Here is a 22,341-nt window from a genome sequence, read left to right on the forward strand (position 1 = left end):
ATCATGAAATCGTGTCAAAGGGATATGGCAAGCTATCCGAATCCCACAATCTATGTATTCTAAGTATGCAATATATTTTCTTACCTATTATAGATATTGTAAGCAAAAGGGAAACCTTCCCTCATGCATCTAGCCCTATAAATAGTGATCCATCCTCACTGTAATAGTGGTCGAAAGAATTACTTCAGAGAGAGATCTAAGAGAAAACACTCAGAGATTTCATTGTGAGAGCTTTAATAGAAGAAACACTGTATTCTTTGTTCTCGAGTTAATACAATCTAAGGGGAGTAGCCTATTACCGAACTAAAGGAGGAAAACCTCTTTAAATCTTGTGTTATTTACTGTTTACTGGTTCTTACCTTATCTTAATTACATTTTTATGGCTTATTAATTGACTCATTGTCGTTGGCTAAAAGCGAGGTCAACATATTGGTGCTTTCATTGAGAGCGATTATCCAAGTTTGCTTTTTGCCTTAAGTTTTATCAGACATACAAAATGGTGGTGCAAACTCGCAGAGGCGTGGTTGATTAGATTGACCCACTATTTACAGATCCTACATTACAGACTCCTGCGAATACAAGGGTCCCACCAGTTACCAATCATGACCAACCAAACATGCAACCAATGTTCAGACGACCATAGGAGATGATACCGAGATCCAGAACCTCCACAATGCTCTTGGACTCATGGAAGGTCATGCTAATACCTTGCATCGTGATCAGGAAGAGCTCCGTGCTGCAGTGAACCTTACGTTCGAAGAGTAGAGGCGTCAGTTCGTTGAATGGAGGGATAAGGAGATGGAAATGTTAAAGGTCTGCTCGAACTCAAAGATTTGAACAAACAAAAATCATACTTGTGAAATGCAAGTGACCAAGAGTCAAAAGTCTGCTCGGTCACCTGGGGGGCAACTAAACCTGTACAAAGCATTGGTAAAAATAAATGACAAGCACGAAAAAACAAAACAAACACAGTTGCACAAATAATGATCATAATAAGGAACGATATTCATTAAAGATAACAAAGCACGTAAACCCGAGATTAAAGGCTGCACGGTCCGCCAGTTGTCTTAAAAGTAAAAATTATATTCCATGTTTAAAAATTGCTTGGCCGGTCATTTTATCTCAAAAGAAGGCCTATGAGCCGAACAAACATATAAAAAGAGAAAAGAAAGACATTCAGACAGCAGGAGTCCTAGGCTCTTTACATGTATCAATTTTGTCTGAAGGAGCTTGAGGGTCAACAGTCTGGACGGTAGGAACTTTAGTGCTCTGGTCGGTAGAAGCTGTAGAGGTAGTCGCCTTGGGGTTTCCTCTGGCCACTTGAGCCGCATAGAAATTAAGATACAGTCCTTAACATCACCAAGGTAATCAAAGTTTCCTTCAGGATTGGCCTTCTAGAAGTCATAGAAAACCTCAAGTGCAGCCGTCTCCAGGACGTCCACCTCCTTCTCGAGCTCCTCCACCCTGGACTTCTTGTCTCCGACCTCCTTCACAAGTTCCTCCTCCCTGGTCTGTTTGTTCTTAACATCCTCCTCTAGTTTGGTGAGAAGAATTCAGAGACTCTCCCTCTCATCCTTGAGACTATTGACCTCTTGGGATAAAGAAACATTGTCAGCCTCCAGTTGTGTGGTCGAAGGAATATCTTGAAGCTCTTTGGTCAGCTCATCAACCTTGGTGTTGGCAGCAAAAAGCTTCTTGTTTACCTCCCTAAGTTCTTTCCTCATGACCTTGAGTTGGCTCCGCGTATCCTTAGTTTCCTTCTTGGCCCAATCCACATCCCTCTGCATTGTTTTGGTGGTGGCAAGGTTCTTCATAGCAGCTGATTTGGCTCAGGAGTAAGCGTAAGCCATTTTCACCCCGACCTACATGGCAAATGTATTAATGTCCGAGCTACCTAAAAGAAAACGAAATAAAAAAGAAAGAGAGTTACCTGAGTAACTTCCTTCAAAACTCCTCCTAAGACCAGTTCCAAGGATAACTCGTTGTCCCCTCTGGACAGCTGATCGCTCACTTCAGGAAGTGACCGAGTCAGGTAGTGTTGAAGCATGTCTTTGCCTTTCCCAACCTTTGTGCACAGTGCCACAATTGTTGAAGGGGTCTTAACTTGTTCAGATCCATCCGAGCTCCCTCCTCTGGACCTCTTGGATTTCAAGACCTTCTCAGCTAGACGATCCACCACGTGTCGCTCCTCAGAAAGATCAATGACCTCGTCAACTAGCGTCTTCTCCTTGGACGGAGTCTCACCACCCTTAGATCTCTTGGCCGGAGGAGACAGACCCAAGTTGTCTCCTACTCTCTTCTTCAAAGCCTGAATCATCTTCTGGGACATCTCTGCACAGATAAAACAACGCAGTTAGAAGCAGATATAAAATATGTGAATGTATAAAAACCAGAGAAATAAATGCAAGTTGAACTACTCTATACGCTGGTAGGGGTATTTTCCAAAACAATCACAGACGGAGCTTTATCATCTGAAGAGTCTTCTTGTTCCACCAGGACGACTTTTCCTTTTCCCTCTACAGGGGTTGATGGCCGAGAAAGCATACCAGGTTCCCTAATTTTGATAGCGTGTTCTATTGGTGCTTGCTCGGTCGGAGGAGCTTTCTTCTTCTTGCTCACCCTCTCATGCTCTGATTATTCTTGAGCATCCAGCTTCTGCACTAAATATTCTTGAGCATGTTGTTTGGCTCCAACACCTCCCTTCAACTTAGCCTCACGCTTGAGTTGAATGAGATCTTTCTCTTGCTCGGCATCCTCAGCTCAATTGAGCTTGGATTTCTTCTTTTCCTCCTTCACGAGCTTTGGCACAAAATCCTCCGGATAGAGCTTGTGCTTCATAAAGTTGGCCTTAGTGGTCAACAAAGTGATATTCCGAGCATCCTCAAACAGTTGGAGAATTTTTTGTGTCCTCTCTCTGAGTCCCAACATGAACGGAGGGTGGCTGTAACGCCCTAACAATTAGGCACGTCACAACACCTAATTATGAAACCCTAATCCCCTAAACAAGGATTACTTGAAAGATAAGCGCGCGAAAATTAAACTTTTATCTAAAACAGCATGAAAATAAAACTTGTAATGACTTTAAATTTTACAATCAAAAGTGACATATTTTGAGATCTGAAAAAAAAAGTTTTACAAACTATTACAAGTCCTTTTCACAAGCCGACCTAAGCTGCAAAATCAGAGTTACAAAAGTACATCGCTGGTAGACCCCAACCCGCTTGGTCTAGTGTGGCCCAAACATGTACAGGCACCGCCAAGCTCTCGCACTCGTGGCTGATCAGACACAGATTTACCCTTTCCTGCACAGTAGAGCACCCGTGAGCCAAGCCTAGCAAGATAGTACTAATATCAATAATCATAAATATCATATCACATATACAATAATCCCATTTCATTGCCATTTCACAGTTGTCTATTTACTATATGACCTGCGTGTTACGCTCACATGCCTATTTATGTCTATATGTCATATACCTCACACGTCTATTTATCTCTACATGGCATAGACCTATGTGTTACGCTCACACGTCTATTTTCCATAAGGCCTTAGAATGGTTCATCTCAGTTTTAGTTACCGAGTCTAACCTGATTATGCCTTAAACGCATAAACCTTAATCTCAACACATACATAACACGGCATATCATTTACACATTGATAATCACTAGGGTAATAACCCCAGGCCATTAAACCTCTCATGTTAGGGTAATAACCCTAATCTCGGTTTATAATTACTCACAAATATCATATTCAATATAAGAGCCACCACGCATAACTCTACGTTCTAACTACTGTCTTACCTGATGTCCCGCAAATATGGAGATTCCAAATCCGCGGGTGCTCCTGAAAAAGTACCGGTAATCCTAGTCACAATTCATGGGATTCACAAATAGGGTTAATCCCAAAATTCAGTTTCAAGAATCACATAATTAGCATTCTATTTACTGATTAGCATAAACAGCTCGAAATGAGCTTTCCGACAATATAAAGAACATCCAAAACATAGTCCCGAGTCAAAAGTTATGGCGAAAACAAAATCAGAAAAAGTAGACATTCCCTCTGCCAAACCCAGTCGCCGCGACCAATAATCCCATAACGGCGACTAGGTTCAGAACACCAAAAAATCCCATTTTTAAGACCCAAAAATATCGAAATTCAATCCTATTTTCACCTAAGTCATAAACAACAAAAATTCATGCTAAACCAAGGTGTTTCCAGGCATTACTACATTAGAAAAGATGCACAAAACACCCAACATATATCACACAAAGCTCAGTATAATACAATAATCATCAAACTTTCAATCCCAAGACTTCAAAGCTCAAACCCATAAATTCCAAGCATTTTACCAGAAATTCAACACCAATAACTCACTCCAAAACCTCCCAAAACAATAAAGATGCAATAAGCATAAACCTAATAACACAATCAAACCAAAATCACCACTATCTACTCCAGTTCTACCAACATGTACACACCAACTTAAGAACACATTTGATGGCATTCCACAAATTTTTACTTCAGAGTTACAGCAACTAAATTCAAAATAAATTGGTAGAGAAAGCTACCTGAAACTTTTCCAAAATTCGAAGCACCACACTTCACAAAGTCAAGCTTGATCCAAGACTAATTTCTCAAAGATTCAACAAATTAGAGAGGTGAGTATAGAGAGAGAGAGAGAGAGGGTCTGTTCTAGGGCTGAATAACACAAGAAAATGCTTTCAATTTCAGTCCAAATTCCTTTTGTTGAAAAATAACACAAATAGGAAAATGACAAAAATGCCCCTAGGGCCATAACACAGCATATGCACAATTCAAGAGCAAGAATGTCATGTTCATCACATACACACTCAATTATATTTCAGGTTATTCATTTCATTAAAGAATGCCGAAATAAAATCCCAAAAATGTATTTTGGCCCCGAACCCAGTTCAGCCCGAAATACTCGATTGTGACTATACCACGCCAACTTGTCAGAAAACACCTTCAAAAGGACAAATTAAGTATACTATATAATAATATAGTTCCATAAGCACGCAATTAAATTCAAATTCATAGTTTTACCCTTCTCAAGTCATAATTATGAAAATACTCCTAGCTCACCAACGGGTTCTTAACATGTCATTTATCAATTAGTACACATATAATAAATTATATAATAATATAATTCCATAATAAATACATATTTAACTAGTCAGGGTTTCCAAATCCATTTCTTAATCTTAGGGTATTGCAGCGGCAGTACAAAGGAATCTATTAGAACCGAGTATGGATGGTCTCCATGCCCATCGCAAAGTAGTACTCATCCACAAAATGCCTATTTTGCTGACTGCAGGGTCTACAGTACCCTTTAGCCACTTATTGTCCAACTGGGAGAAGTAAAAATACCCCAACCATCTCTGCTTGTGAGTTGACTTCAGGTCGAAGAGCCAATTGGTGTCGTGCGGGGACCGCTCACCCCATCCTTTAGTGGCATAGAGGATGAACAGGGCGGATAAGTACTTGATTCCCTTCAGTGTGAACTGAGTCGGGCAGAGGTTGTAATAGTCCATAATTCTTTTGGAGTGTGGATGCAGAGACAGGATCGCACCTTGCTTGGTATGGGCACCCGACTAGGCACAATATCCCTCTCTTTGATTAGTTGCCCAGTTGTTTGGAGAAGGGAAAAAGCATTCAACACTGCCCAAGCATCCATCCTTCTTGAAACTCTTCAACTAGGCCTGGGTTACAATGGACGGAGGAGACACCCACCGAGCCCTAAAAGCACCTTGCCTCCTTTGAGGAACCACATCGGTGTACACCTCAGTGATGTAATCATCACCTTCCTCCAGGACGTCACCAACCTCGGACACTAGTTCCTCAGCCTCATTGTAGCCTCCGAAGCGCAAAGGCTGTGGAACTCCTTCCTCCTTAGCCTCAGAGGGACTACCAGGACGGACCTTGCCCTGATCTTTTATTTCCTGGACCTCAACGTCCCCCTCGTTATCCTCCTCCTCAGTAGCAAGCTGGGCCTATTCAGCGCTTGGCATCATGGCATGTCAGGCCACATGAGGGTTAACTGCAGCAATCTTTCACATAGTTTGTTTTGTGCGGGCCATCATCCTATCCCTGGACGGTGGTTGGTAGGTATGCTATCCAAAAATCATGCCAGAAGTGGCAATACAAATGCCAAAGGCACCAGAGCTTGGACAACCCACGGGATGTTGGAAAATATTTTACCAGGATCTTAGATCTACTCACAAGTATGTTGATTAACACCCTAAATATGACCTTTCTAAAACGATGAAATAAACACATATAAAGTTTAGTAAACCTTACATTGGGTGCAGCGGAATAATATGCCTCCTTCCGTTCAGATATCTAGCCCTTGATTCCTTTCTGTAGCAGAGCATTATCAATATCTGAACCTGGATGTCTTTCTCTGAATCTTTGACGCTGAAACTCCTTTTTGCTGAAAGTCTTTCTTCACGATCTTCCTCACTATGGTTGAGGTATCACTTGCTGTGTGTGGGCACTACTCATACACTAAGAATTTCAAAATTTAAGAGGAAAGAAAGAGAGAGGGAGTGGTCGGCCAGATAGGGAGAGAGAAGGCTCAGGTTTTTCTCTGAATCAAAAGTGTAATTTTCCTGAACCCTTCACTATCTATTTATAGCATTCCACTAGGGTTACGTTTGAATTATTTGACATTAAAATAATGAAAATATCAGTTTAAATTTCCTACAAAAGTTTCCGACCATGCTTAGTGGACTAGGGCCTCACTTTTTGTAATTTTGCAGTTTTATCTTTTCTGCATCTGATTTTCTCAAAAATGCCAATTTTCTTATTCAACCATTTAAATGCCAATTCTAACTATTTAATAACTATAAATAATTATTAAATAATAGTGTCATTTATCATATTTATTATTGAACCATACAAGGTATCATAATTAACAAATATGCCCCTAAAAACTCTTTCTTTACAATTTCGACCTTACTTAGTGAAAAATTCACAAATAGACATAGTCTAATTTGAGAATTATAATTGATTAATAAAAAACCAATTACATGAGTCTTACAAGCAATATTATCTCAACTAGTGCGGGGACGATGGGTCTATATAACCGAGCTTCCAATAAGTAGATCAAGAATTTATTGCTAAAATTCACTAACTTATTAATTCTTCGTTGAATCCACGCATAGAACTTAGAATTGCACTCTCAGTATATAGAATGTTCTATATGTTCCACCATATAGACACATCATTAGTTATCCATTGTTATAATCCATATTTGATCAATGATCCTCTATATGAATGATCTACACTGTAAGGGGATTAGATTACCGTTGCACCCTACAATGTATTTATTCCTTAAAACACTTAACCCCGTATAAATGATATTTCAGCTTATGTGAAATGAGTACTCCACCATTTATGTTCATTTGGTCAAGCTCGAAGGAGATCATCCTTTGCTTACTATTCGCCAGATAGAAGCTATAGATTCCATGTTTATGCTAGCGCTCCCACTCAATTGCACTACTGTCTTCCCAAAATGTACGTATCACCCTGACCTAAAAGTAGGCTTAACAAACAAATCAAACAACATGAATAGATACTTGAGATCGAGCCTAATCATAACAGGATTAAGATCATTTGATCTAGGATCAACTAGGCGATATTGACTTGAATAGATATTACGGTAAGTTTAATAAATCTAAGTCAAAGTTCAATATCGGTCCCTTCCGATGCATACTCCATGCATCCAACCTGAGCTTTACTTTAAGCAATGCTCTGGAAAGAACATAGCATTTCTCCAAATGCAAGTAAACTCTGTTGTAGATTATCATATCAGTAAAACCCTATGTCTGATAAATCTAGGAATCTTTATTCACATAGTCATGTTTACTTTCCAATGTGTTGACAACACAATAAACATGATCAAGTATGTGAAAAGGGTTTCAGATGAATTTATACATTATGTACATATAATCATGAAATAAATCATGTGAACCATGCAACATTAAATGTTATTTCTGATCTATATTAATAAGTAAATGTGATTTTATTGAAATGAGTTTTATTTAGGGAATAAAACCCAACAAACTCCCACCTGCACTAATATAAAACAAAATGTGCATTTCAAATAATCTCAACACCTTGATATACAAATCAAGTGTAGTAGTAGTAAACTCCTCGTAATAGGATCTGAAAGGTTGAATTAACCACAACCTTTTCTCCACCATTACTCTTCCTTAATCACAAAATTATTGATAATGTGAAATTCTTCTCTATATGTCTACTCTCTTGGGATACTGGATTCTATACATACCTATGGCAACTACTTTTGGTTAATCAGGAAATTAACACTAGTAGTTTAGGCAATTTGGAATGGTGCCAAAAATGTATAGAACTTTCCTTAGACTGAATAGTACCTTTCCTGCAACTTTAACATTCAGTCTCTCTTTGGTAGACCTAGAGACTTCATATAGGTTTTTACACTTCTCCAAAATCACTATTCCACCCCTAGAGTAACCACCATCTTATCAGAAAGATTTTCTATGTAAAGCCCGCTTAGTTAATTTGGAAATTAGCAGTTATTTATGTTAATCAGGAAATTATTTATAGCTATTTAAATAATTTATCATTGTTATTTATGGAATTCAGATATGCATAATTATGTCATCAGCAGTTTTTATATTTCGCATTTCCGGTGTCCGGTATTTTGGAACGCGGCGTTTGGCTCAGTAGAAATCACAACTTAGTATGTTAGTACTTTGGGGACGGGTTTTAGACATTGGGAATGTCGGGAATGGCCGGGAATTTAGAATGTCCCAAAAATACCCCTTTAGTATGATTTTCATGATTTTATGGTGGAGGGGCAAAATGGTCTTTTTGCCCCATTAGTATTTTTGTCTTATGTGATTCATGAAATGGAAAATAAATGTTAAGTGTTTATTTTATTTATTTGTTGGCTGAAAATAAAATGTGATATATGGCTTTTATTCTCATTTTCTCACAATTTCAACACTTAGTCAATTTAAAGGAAAATTTCAAAAACTCACACACACAACTCTCTCTCTCTTTCGGCCAAACCTTGAGCAGCAAGGAGGGGATTTTTCTCCTTGGATTTTGGCTAGTTGTTCATCATCTCTTAGGGTTCATCTCAAGCTAGGTTGGTTCATGTCTCTCCTCCTTTAATTTCTTAAAAAACTATGTGAAAAATGATGATGCATGCATGAGTTTTTAGTATTTGTTGCTGCTGTGATTTTGTTATTTTTCTAGGGTTCAAAGCATGATTATTTTGATGATGATTGAGTTGTTTGAATGCTTGTTAGTTAGGATTGTTCAAGCTCTTAATTTTTATGTGAAAAAGTATGATTTTTGAAGGAAAATGTGTGAATATGTTGCTGTGAAGTTGCTGGGTGTTTCTGTATGTTTTCAGAGGTGATTATATGCTTAGTTAAGTAGAATTAACTAGGCTAGGGTGCATGATAGTGGATTTAACCAAGTTTGAGTTCTTGAACTCAAAGCTTGGTCTTTAATGATGAATTTTGCATGTGTGGTTTCTGGGTAGGTTTGATGCTCTAGAATGGTTATTTGGGACCTATAGAGGAGGTCTGGAAAGTTTGGGATCAATTGGGTTCGAATTGGTCAAGATATGTGAATTTTTGGTTGCTGCCTGCGAGGAACCGGAATTCCGGTTGAGCATCCGGAATTCCGGATGGGGTCCTGAATTTTCCCAGAACCGGAATTCCGGTTGGGCAACCGGTCTACCGGTTGGGGATTTTTCAGAACCCTAGTTTTCCTCGTTTTTGGGTTTTTAGGGGTATTGCCATGCTTTTTATCGATAGGGAAACTTTTAGTTTCAAGTTTTAGTCCCCGGGAAGTGATTTAGCATGTCGCTTATAGCGTTGTGATTTTTATGGTTTAGGAGCCGGCATGTCCGCCGTTCGGCTTCGGTTCAGTCGGGTTGACCGCACACCCGAAATCGGAATCCGGGTAAGATTAGTATAACGGTATGCATATGTAGATTACATGTTTAGCGTGCATGTAGGAAGCCACGTTAGATTACATTAGATATGTATTTAGGCTTCGAACCACCCAACCCCCGTCACGTCGGTACAGCCGGAGTATGACCGCGGCGGAGTATGACCGGTTCGACCGATCAGTGACACCGGTTGGTGGTTCAGTGCTATTGACCTATCCCGTCGGTACAGGCTGGAGTATGACCAGCAGCCGGAGTATGACCGGTTCGACCGATCAGGAGGATACTTGTCAATAGTACCGTCCCCTGAACGTTCAAAACTCAGTACCATGTTGGACATGGCAGTAGTGCTCAGTACCATGTTGGACATGGCAGTAGCGGGACTCAGTATCGTGTTGGACACGGCAGTCAGTTTTATATATGATATTAGTATGCTTTTCTTACTGAGTCTGTCGACTCACAGTTTACGTTCATGTGTAGGTAAAGGCAAGGCAGTTGCTGATGGACCGTGAGCGAGCTTATGGGATTGTACATGTCGGGGCGGTTAGGCCTGGAGCGTACGATCCTCGGGACAGCACGGCTGAGATTTTGTAATTGTCGTTAGACGACTTTATTTTGATGTAAAAGTTGAACAGTAAAAACGTTTGTAAATATTTTTATAAATCGGGATCCCGAGACTTTTTGTAAAATGGTTTATAAGTTCAATGAAAAAGCAAAATTTTAGTTAATCACGTTTTTTCCATAAACCTCGTTGATTAGCAACGAGCTGCACAGTACGTTTAAAAATCACGTAATACGCCTAAGATAGTTAGGGTGTTACAATTTGGTATCAGAGCCGCCAGGTTGTCTTCCGAAGATCGTCACGACATGTACAATCATCATCGCCAGCTAGCTCGGTTCACGGTTCGGTAAGCCTTTATTGCTTTAGTAGTTTATTTTATTCAGTTATGAAAAGAAAAGCCTGTTAGGAAGCATGTTAGTAGCACGATAGTAGAATAGGCGCATGTTTCATTTCTAATTTCCAAATTAAGCGGCATTAGTAAGCTCGCCACGAATACGACCACGATATGCCAACTCTTGGTTTCGCAGCGGTTCTAACTAGATGGACGCCAGGCGGACTACCAGGAGTCGAGGCAACTCAGTGGGGTCGAATCAGGGAGAGGGAGCTCGGTTTCCCCCACCTGCTAGGGGCCGAGGTAGAGGTCCCCGAGGCAGGGCTCGTGGTCGGGGTGATGAGAACCCGCCACAGGCTGCCCAGGCTCCCCCAGCCGATCAGGGAGCCCCGAACTGGGAGTTGCGGTTTGCGGAGATGCAAGCCAGGATTGAAGAGCAAGACCTCGAGATTCAGAGGTTGAGACAGCAGGGTGCTCCTGCAGTTCCAGTGCCAGTAGTTCCAGTGGCACCTGCCCCTGCTGCCCAGGCCGAGATGGTAGTGGCGGCCCATAGATTGGAACCTTTGTATGAGCGGTTCCGGAAGCAAGCACCTCCGGTATTCCTGGGAGGTCCAGATGTGTCAAAAGCCGAGCAGTGGCTTACGGTGATCACCAGAATCTTGAACTTCATGGGTGTCACCGGCAACGACAGAGTGGTGTGCGCCACATTCCAGTTCCAGGAGGATGCCCTGGTATGGTGGGACATGGTGTCGCAGATTCACGATGTCACCACCATGACCTGGGAAAGGTTCGAGGAACTCTTCAACGCGAAGTACTACAATGAGGCGGTTAGAAGCGCCAAGAGGAAAGAGTTCGTTCACCTGACCCAGCGGGAGAACATGAGTGTCACTGAGTATACTACTCGGTTGTGGACCGGTTGGCGAGGTTAGCCTCGGGTATTGTGCCGACCGACTTCGGCGAGAAAGGAGAAGTATCCGGACGGGTTGAATCCCAAGATCGTGCATGACCCGATGATTACCATCGACGACGGCACCACCTACGCTCGGATGGTGGAGAAGGCACCGCGAGCCGAGGGCGCGGTGGGGTGTATGTCGGATTCGGCCCGCACTCCGGTTGGTGGCGGAGCTCCTACCCCTCCTGCATCAGGATTTAGCAGGGGGAGTAGTGGTTCGGCCATTGATCAGAGGAAGAGGGCACCCACTGCTTCCGGCGGCTCGAGTCAGAACAAGAGGTTCCGGGGGAGCCAGAACAGAGGGAGTCGTCCTGGTGGTAATGAGACTCGCTTCTCCTACCCCGAGTGCCCTATCTGCAAGAGGCACCATCGGGGAGAGTGCAAGGGGCAGGGATGCTTTCATTGTGGCATGCCCGGGCACTTCAAGAGGGAATGTCCCCGGCTCGGCCGGAGGCACCGAGAGCTCCGGCGATACCCACTCCGGCCCGGGGTATTCGCCATCACGCAGCCGATGCGGATGCCAGCCCATCAGTTGTTACAGGTCAGATTCTTATTAACGACTTGTTTTATTCAGTGCTGTTTGATTCTGGGGCTACACGTTCTTATGTGGCGGCCAGAGTCTTTAGTAAGTTGGGTAGACCCTTTGATAGATATGAGTCAGGGTTTGGAACCCTGTTACCTGGCGGAGAATTGGTTATCTCCAATAGGTGGATTAGGTCTATGCCGATCAGGATAGATGGGAGAGAGTTAAGCGCTGATCTGATAGAGATGAGCTTAGTCGAATTTGATATTATTTTAGGAATGGATTTCCTATCTAAATATTCTATCGAAAGCATTGACTGTAAGAGGAAGATGGTGGTCTTCCAACCGGAAAGTGAAGAACCGTTCGTGTTTGTGGGTTCGGTTCAGGGATCTCGGATCCCGGTGATCTCGGCTATGTCAGCGAGAGAATTATTGCACGGTGGGTGCTTAGGGTTTCTGGCCGTGGTGGTGGACACCACTCGGCCAGACACCATTCGGCCAGAGGACATCAGTGTGGTTCGGGAATTTTTGGACGTTTTTCCCGAAGAACTTCCAGGGTTACCACCTCATCAGGAGATAGACTTCGTGATTGACTTGGCACCAGGGGTGGATCCGGTTTCTAAAGCCCCGTATAGGATGGCTCCAGCTGAACTTAAGGAATTGAAGATTCAGCTCCAAGGGTTGCTTGACATAGGGTTCGTTCGGCCCAGTGTGTCACCTTGGGGAGCCCCGGTTTTGTTCGTGAAGAAGAAGGATGGCTCTATGAGGATGTGCATCGACTACAGAGAATTGAACAAGCTGACGGTGAAGAATAAATATCCATTACCTAGGATCGATGACTTGTTCGATCAGCTTCAGGGGAAGACGGTCTTCTCTAAGATTGATCTCCGTTCGGGTTATCATCAGTTGAGGATCCGAGAGGAGGACATTCCAAAGACGGCTTTCCGCACTAGGTATGGACACTACGAGTTCCTGGTTATGTCATTCGGACTAACCAATGCTCCTGCAGCATTCATGGACCTGATGAATAGAGTATTCAAGGATTTCCTCGATATCTGTGTAATTGTGTTTATCGACGACATCCTCGTGTACTCTCAGTCAGAAGAGGAGCATGAGTTACATCTTCAGATGGTACTGCAACGACTTCGAGAACATAGACTCTACGCCAAGTTCAAGAAATGTGAGTTCTGGTTGTCTCAAGTGTCCTTCCTAGGGCACATAGTGAGTAAAGATGGGATCAAGGTGGATCCCGGGAAGATCGAATCCGTCAGGGATTGGCCGAGACCGAAGACAGTGACAGAAATCAGAAGCTTTTTGGGATTAGCTGGGTACTACCGTAGGTTCGTGGAGGGATTCTCCAAAATTTCAATGCCCCTAACCGAGCTTACAAAGAAGAATCAGCGATTTATCTGGTCAGATAAATGCGAAGCTAGTTTTCAGGAGCTGAAACGAGAGGTTGATTCTTGCTCCGTACTAGCTTTGCCTTCGGACGAGGAGAAGTTCGTGGTCTATTGTGACGCATCCAAACAGGGTTTGGGGTGCGTATTGATGCAAGCCGATCGGGTTATCGCTTACGCCTCCCGTCAGTTAAAGGATTATGAACAGCGATACCCGACTCATGATTTAGAATTGGCCGCAGTGGTTTTTGCACTGAAGATTTGGCGGCATTACTTGTATGGTGAGAAGTGCGAGATCTATACCGACCATAAAAGTCTCAAGTATTTCTTTACTCAGAAAGATTTGAACATGAGACAAAGGCGTTGGTTGGAGTTAGTGAAGGATTATGATTGCGAGATCCTCTATCATCCCGGAAAAGCCAATGTAGTGGCCGATGCCCTGAGTAGAAAGGGTCCCGGGCAGGTAGCTAGCATGGTTCAGATCTCACCTCGCCTAGCGAGAGGATATGGTCGAGTCCAAGACATTGAGTTTGTGGTAGGTCAGCTACACAACTTAACGCTGCAATCTGATCTGTTAGAAAGAATAAAAGTTGCTCAGACGACAGATCCGGAGTTAGTGAAGATCCGAGATGAGGTATTGGCTGGTCAAGCCAAAGACTTTTCAGTGTCAGATAGTGGGATGCTGTTGTATAAAGCCAGGGTTTGTGTCCCAAACAGTGTGGACTTGAGAAACGAGATCTTTGAGGAGGCTCATTCTACTCCATATTCTCTGCATCCCGGCACCACCAAGATGTACCAAGACTTGAAACCGTACTTCTGGTGGAGCGGTATGAAGAAGAATTTGGTAGAATTCGTTTCGAGATGCCTCACGTGTCAGCAGATCAAGGCTGAACATCAGAGACCAGCAGGGTTGTTGCAGCCTTTAACCCTACCAGAGTGGAAATGGGAGGATATTACGATGGATTTTGTGGTCGGGTTACCTAGGACCACGGGTGTGTATGACTCCATCTGGGTAGTGGTGGATCGATTTACGAAATCTGCTCATTTTCTGCCGGTCAGGACAACGTTTACAGTGGATCAGTTGGCAGAGTTATATGTCAGGGAGATAGTGAGACTTCATGGGGTACCGAAGTCTATAGTTTCGGACAGGGATCCGAAATTCACCTCCAAATTTTGGCAGAGTTTGCAACGGGCAATGGGTACGAAACTAAAATTCAGTACAGCATTCCATCCTCAGACAGACGGTCAGTCCGAAAGGACAATTCAGATATTGGAGGATATGCTGAGAGCCTGTGTTATGGACTTTGAGGGTTCATGGAGTAAATACCTACCGTTAATAGAGTTTTCATACAACAACAGTTATCAGAGTACGATAGGGATGGCACCCTATGAACTGTTGTACGGTAGGAAGTGCAGATCCCCTATCCACTGGGATGAGACAGGGGAGAGGAAATACCTAGGTCCGGAGTCAGTTCAGCGGACCAATGAGGCAATAGAGAAGATTAAAGCTAGAATGCTTGCCTCCCGGAAGCGGACGAGAAGAGTTACGCGGTCCAGAAACGTCGAGATGTTGAGTTCCGAGTAGGGGACCATGTGTTTTTGCGAGTATCTCCGATGAAGGGGATTAAACGTTTCGGGAAAAGAGGCAAGTTATGCCCTAGATTTACAGGACCTTTCGAGATTCTCGAGAAGATAGGTCAAGTGGCATATCGGTTAGCATTGCCTCCAGCTTTATCAGCAGTGCACAACGTATTTCATGTCTCAATGTTGAGAAAATACGTTTCAGACCCCTCTCATATAATCAGTTATGAGAGCCTTCAGCTTCAGTCAGATATGTCCTATGAGGAACAGCCAGTGCAGATCCTGGATAGAAAGGATAAAGTCCTTCGGAATAAGACCATAGCATTGGTCAAGGTTCTCTGGAGAAACAGTAAGGTGGAAGAAGCCACCTGGGAGCTTGAGTCAGATATGCGAGCTCAATATCCAGAGTTATTCAGGTTAGATTTCGGGGACGAAATCCTTTTAAGGGGGGGATAGTTGTAAAGCCCGCTTAGTTAATTTGGAAATTAGCAGTTATTTATGTTAATCAGGAAATTATTTATAGCTATTTAAATAATTTATCATTGTTATTTATGGAATTCAGATATGCATAATTATGTCATCGGCGGTTTTATATTTCGCATTTCCGATTGTCCGGTATTTTGGAACGCGGCGTTTGGCTCAGTAGAAATCACAACTTAGTATGTTAGTACTTTGGGGACGGGTTTTAGACATTGGGAATGTCGGGAATGGCCGGGAATTTAGAATGTCCCAAAAATACCCCTTTAGTATGATTTTCATGATTTTATGGTGGAGGGGCAAAATGGTCTTTTTGCCCCATTAGTATTTTTGTCTTATGTGATTCATGAAATGGAAAATAAATGTTAAGTGTTTATTTTATTTATTTGTTGGCTGAAAATAAAATGTGATATATGGCTTTTATTCTCATTTTCTCACAATTTCAACACTTAGTCAATTTAAAGGAAAATTTCAAAAACTCACACACACAACTCTCTCTCTCTTTCGGCCAAACCTTGAGCAGCAAGGAGGGGATTTTTCTCCTTGGATTTTGGCTAGTTGTTCATCATCTCTTAGGGTTCATCTCAAGCTAGGTTGGTTCATGTCTCTCCTCCTTTAATTTCTTAAAAAACTATGTGAAAAATGATGATGCATGCATGAGTTTTTAGTATTTGTTGCTGCTGTGATTTTGTTATTTTTCTAGGGTTCAAAGCATGATTATTTTGATGATGATTGAGTTGTTTGAATGCTTGTTAGTTAGGATTGTTCAAGCTCTTAATTTTTATGTGAAAAAGTATGATTTTTGAAGGAAAATGTGTGAATATGTTGCTGTGAAGTTGCTGGGTGTTTCTGTATGTTTTCAGAGGTGATTATATGCTTAGTTAAGTAGAATTAACTAGGCTAGGGTGCATGATAGTGGATTTAACCAAGTTTGAGTTCTTGAACTCAAAGCTTGGTCTTTAATGGTGAATTTTGCATGTGTGGTTTCTGGGTAGGTTTGATGCTCTAGAATGGTTATTTGGGACCTATAGAGGAGGTCTGGAAAGTTTGGGATCAATTGGGTTCGAATTGGTCAAGATATGTGAATTTTTGGTTGCTGCCTGCGAGGAACCGGAATTCCGGTTGAGCATCCGGAATTCCGGATGGGGTCCTGAATTTTCCCAGAACCGGAATTCCGGTTGGGCAACCGGTCTGCCGGTTGGGGATTTTTCAGAACCCTAGTTTTCCTCGTTTTTGGGTTTTTAGGGGTATTGCCATGCTTTTTATCGATAGGGAAACTTTTAGTTTCAAGTTTTAGTCCCCGGGAAGTGATTTAGCATGTCGCTTATAGCGTTGTGATTTTTATGGTTTAGGAGCCAGTAATCCGCCGTTCAGCTTCAGTTCCAAATCGAGTTGACCCAAGACACTCGAAATCGGAATCCGAGGTAAGATTAGTATAACAGTATGCATATGTAGATTACATGTTTAGCGTGCATGTAGGAAGCCCGTTAGATTACATTAGATATGTATTTAGGCTTCGAACCACCCAACCCCGTCACGTCGGTACAGTGGAGTATGACCAAGACGGCCGAGTATGACCGGCTCGACCGATCAGCCGACACCGGTTGGTGGTTCGGTGCTATTGACCTATCCCGTCGGTACAGTGGAGTATGACCGGCGGCGGAGTATGACCGGTTCGACCGATCAGGAGGATACTTGTCAATAGTACCGTCCCCTGAACGTTCAAAACTCAGTACCATGTTGGACATGGCAGTAGTGCTCAGTACCATGTTGGACATGGCAGTAGCGGGACTCAGTATCGTGTTGGACACGGCAGTCAGTTTTATATATGATATTAGTATGCTTTTCTTGCGAGTCCGTCGACTCACGGTTTACGTTCATGTGTAGGTAAAGGCAAGGCGATTCTTGATGGACCGTGAGCGAGCTTATGGGATTGTACATGCTCGGGGCGGTTAGGCACAGGAGCGTACGATCCTCGGGACGACACGGGCTGAGATTTTGTAATTGTCGTTAGACGACTTTATTTTGATGTAAAAGTTGAACAGTAAAAACGTTTGTAAATATTTTTATAAATCGGGATCCCGAGACTTTTTGTAAAATGGTTTATAAGTTCAATGAAAAAGCAAAATTTTAGTTAATCACGTTTTTTCCATAAACCTCGTTGATTAGCAACGAGCTGCACAGTACGTTTAAAAATCACGTAATACGCCTAAGATAGTTAGGGTGTTACATTCTACCACAAAGGCAAATTTCAAAATCTGATGTGGTGTAGTGTAAGAGTTTTAAACACACCCTTACAGACTAACATATAGTTCCTCTTCTTAATCTTAAGATTTACTTGATTGTCTTCCAATGCTCTTCTCCTGGATTAATCTGATACCTACTCATTACTCCCACTCAACAGCAGGTGTCTGGTCTAAGGCATAGAAAAGCATATCTGAGACCTCTCACTGTTGATATAAGAAATTCTTTCATGGCTTTATCTTTTCTGGAATAGTTGAGACTTTTCCTTAGATAAATAAAATCTACGCCTAAGAAGTTGTGAAGCTTCTATAGATTGTCATTAGAAAGAAAATGCTTCAGCATCTTACTAAAGTAAGTTGCTTGCATTAGAGTAAGTAATTACCAGGTATACCACAAGCCATAGGTTTAGATAAACTCAAACCTATAATACTAGGAACAGGAAGTTTTGTTAAGTCCATTGAATAGACTTATAAACGAAAATTTACTTTTATGTCCTTGTATTAGAAAACATTAGGTTATTCCATGTGAATTGATTAAACCATAGTTCTATTGGCTTTCTTCTTAGTTTCTTATCTTGACAATCCATTACTTGTTTAAACTCACAATGGATTTTAATCACTAGTGTCTCCCAAGTCATAAGAATGTGAGTTCCTAGAAACTCTCCCACTACGACAAGGTACCGTGAATTATGTCTAAGAAAACTAAATGGTATTAACCTCTTAGGTTGTGACAAGACAACAGAGGTAATGGGATCATCATATGTCAAATAATATGATAGAACACTTTTGGAATCAAGAAATAAATATCTCCTTTATTTGCTACTTTATTTTTCAAACTTAGTCCTTTTCTTAGAAAAGTAGTATTGGTTTAAATAAACACTTTCTTATCTATTGACTATGGGATGGTCCACCCCTAATCACTTAGAATAGCTAACAAACCATGGTTAACAGTTCTAGCTTTTCTTAAGATTTTGATTAGGTCATCCATGAATCTAGTAATGATTTACATTAAGTATACAACCATTACATCATTCTGAAATTGTATTATCATGAAAGGAATTAGGCAACGATTAGTAACTAATCATCAACATGCAACTCAAAATTTCTGGGGCGGTAAGTTTGGATATAATCCAAAAATCAATTTAATGATCTTTGAACTGCATCTCTACTAACTATTTCTCCACCCCTATCAGTTCGCAAGATTAACCACTTACCTTAATGGTTTTAACCATTGCTAGAAATTAATGAAATTTTTCAAACATTTCAAATTTCTTGCTAAAAGGTATAATCTAGAGTTATCGTTTTAAGAATACAACGAAAAACTCATATCCACCCCTGAATGTACATCCACCTGCGAATGAGATGAACTACTTTCAGTGGATATAGGTATATTAACTCTTTGCAGAGATTGATCTTGTCAAATCCACTATGAACAAGATACAAATGCCATAGATTAAAAAAATGGTAGTGTCTTTTGATGACTTAGGTTTAGTTACATCAAATAATTCTTAGAATAGTGCAAGTGGATTCTGGTCACAGAATACCTAACTCATATTCCATGCAGTTTGAATCCAGGAAGATGGATATTCAACCCTTGTGAAGGTGTAACTGTAATGCATCCTGGAATTAGAAATATAAGAAAATTTCTGTTTGGAATGGAATTAGAAATATAAGAAAATTTCTGTTTGGAATCTAAAATTAAAGTCAAATACTTAAATTTATACCAAATATTATGAGTAATTCTATCTTGGACCACCACTACTAATTTAACTCTAAGTCTGATTTGCCCATACAAGTAGGAGATTTTTAAGATTGAGGATTTATATCAATTGGGAATAGAATTTCGGGATTATAATCATATGCGTCATTTAATTTCTTAAGAGAAAATATAATGACATGAAATGATTTATAGACCATTCATCCAATGATGTTATTGAGCTAATTCGAAATGAATAAGCTAAGAGGAATTAGGATAATTTCGTTGTTTAAATAAGAATCCAACGATGCTTCGATTAGCGAAAGTCAAAGTAATCTTATTTATACAATCTTCTTGTTTCATATTGTAAAAATACTAGTCTAAGGTGTCATCAATTGATGAACAGCTAGATGTTGCATATACAATATTTATCTTTCGAGATCTTACACTATTATGTATGTCTAATTGTAATACCCAGAATTTAGAAAAGGATTAGCAAAACCCTAACTAGATAATTATGTTTAATGGAGGAATTATATTATTATATAGTTCAATATATGTGAAATTATATGAAATTTAACATGTTAAGACCCCGTTGGTGAGCCAGGGGCATTTTGGTAATTATGACCCGAGATGGGTAAATTGATGAAATTAATTTAATTACGTGCTTAATAGAACTATATTATTATATAGTATGTCTGTGTTGTCTTTTCAGGTGTGTTCTGACAGGTTGGCGCGGTATAGTCACAACAGGGTATTTTGGGCCGAACCGGGTTCGGGCTTGAAATGAAAATTAGATTGAATTAATTGGCATTTTAATTGATATTTGATAATCTGAAATTTAATTGGGTTTGAAATTGTGTGTTAATGCCATTTTTGCCCTTGTATGTTTAAATTGGAAGTTATATGGCCCTAAGGGCATTTTAGTAATTTGGCTTTATGAGATAAGTGTGTGAAATGGCATTTTTGACAAAAAAAGAAAATAGAAATTCTGGCTATTTGCTTCCTCCTTACCCGACTCTCTCTCCGTCTCTTACTCTCTTGATTTTTTTTCAACTTGATTTGGTGAGAAATAAGCTTGGATTGAAGCTTAGTTTTGGGGAAATCTTTGTTCTTGCTTTTGGTGTGATTTTAAGGTAGTCTTTACAACCTTAATCTCTTTTATTCTTGCTGAATTTATGTTGGAAAAGCATGGAATAAGTGGATGATATTGTGATGCTGCATGTTAGTGTTCTTATGTGAGTTGAAGCATGTTTATAAGTAAATCTTGTGGATTATTGTGTGGGTTTATGAATGAATGAACTTTGGATGAAACCTAAGGTATTTTTTATGTTTTAATTCCAGCTATTTATGCTATGTGATTGCTGTGATTTATGGTTGGAGTTAGCTTGTGAATTCTAACTTGTGGAGCTTGAACTTTGAGTTTATGTGATTTTTAGGCTATATGAATTTTGAGAGTTGTTGGAATTGTTGTTTTAACTCTTTGTGGTGAGGATTCTGATCTGTAAGAAGTTAATTTTGGGTATAGATTGATTAAGGTTCGAATATTTGGTAAAGTGGGTATGTTTATGCCTTAAAATCTTGTTTTCTAGGTTTTTCGAACCCAGTGGCCGCGGCCAGATCTATGGTCGCCGCAGCCATAAAACCTGGCAGAGAGCCATCTTTTTCCCGATTTTGTTTTGGCCATAACTTTTGACTCGGGACTCCGTTTGGGACGTTCTTTATACCATTGGAAAGCTCTTTTTGAGCTCTATGTGATTATCTGTATTTTAAATGCCATGCTTGATTTTTATTGAGTTAAAATTCAGGGGTTAACCCTAAGTATGAATTATCCCAGATTTGTGTGACTAGGATTACCAGCACCTGATCAGGAGCACCCAGGGATTTGGAATCTCCTTCTATAGCTGGACAACAGGTAAGACAGTAGTTTGCATGTAGAGTATGCGCAGTGGCACTTATGTTGAATATGATATATGTGAGTTATGGTAACCGGGATTAGGGTTATTACCCTAATAGGAACGGTTTGTTAGCCTAGGATTATTACCCTAGTGGAATATGTGTATAAATGCCATGCATGTTAATTGAAATGAAATTTAAGGATTATACGTTCAAGGCATAATAAGGTTGGACTCGGTACACATAACCGAGATGAACCACTTCTAAGCAGGGACGGAGGGACTTTAGCCCATGTGTGGGCTAAAGCCCTCACTCAAATATATACATTAAATTTTTTATATGTAGATATATACATATATGAATTCACTTTGCTCAATTTATTAAAGTCCAATTCACAAAAGCCCTCACTCAATATCTTAATCATGATTCATGAGCCTACTCTTATTCTAATTAAGCCCATTTTAAAAGTAGTCCAATACAAATAATAAAAAAAAATAATACTTTATTAAAAAATAAAATAATACCATTGACAATATTTTATTTTATTTTTGTCAACAGTATTATTTTATTTTGTTGAAGATGAAAATTTGAAAGATACATTTATCATTATTTTTATTAGTTTTGACTTAATATTTATTCAAGCCCTCACTCAACTAAATTTCTGGCTTCGTCACTGCTTCTAAGGCCTTAATGTATTTAGATGTGTGAGAGCAACA

Source organism: Cannabis sativa, chromosome 4 (assembly GCF_029168945.1).
Source record: "Cannabis sativa cultivar Pink pepper isolate KNU-18-1 chromosome 4, ASM2916894v1, whole genome shotgun sequence".
In the NCBI taxonomy this organism is placed as follows: Eukaryota; Viridiplantae; Streptophyta; class Magnoliopsida; order Rosales; family Cannabaceae; genus Cannabis; species Cannabis sativa.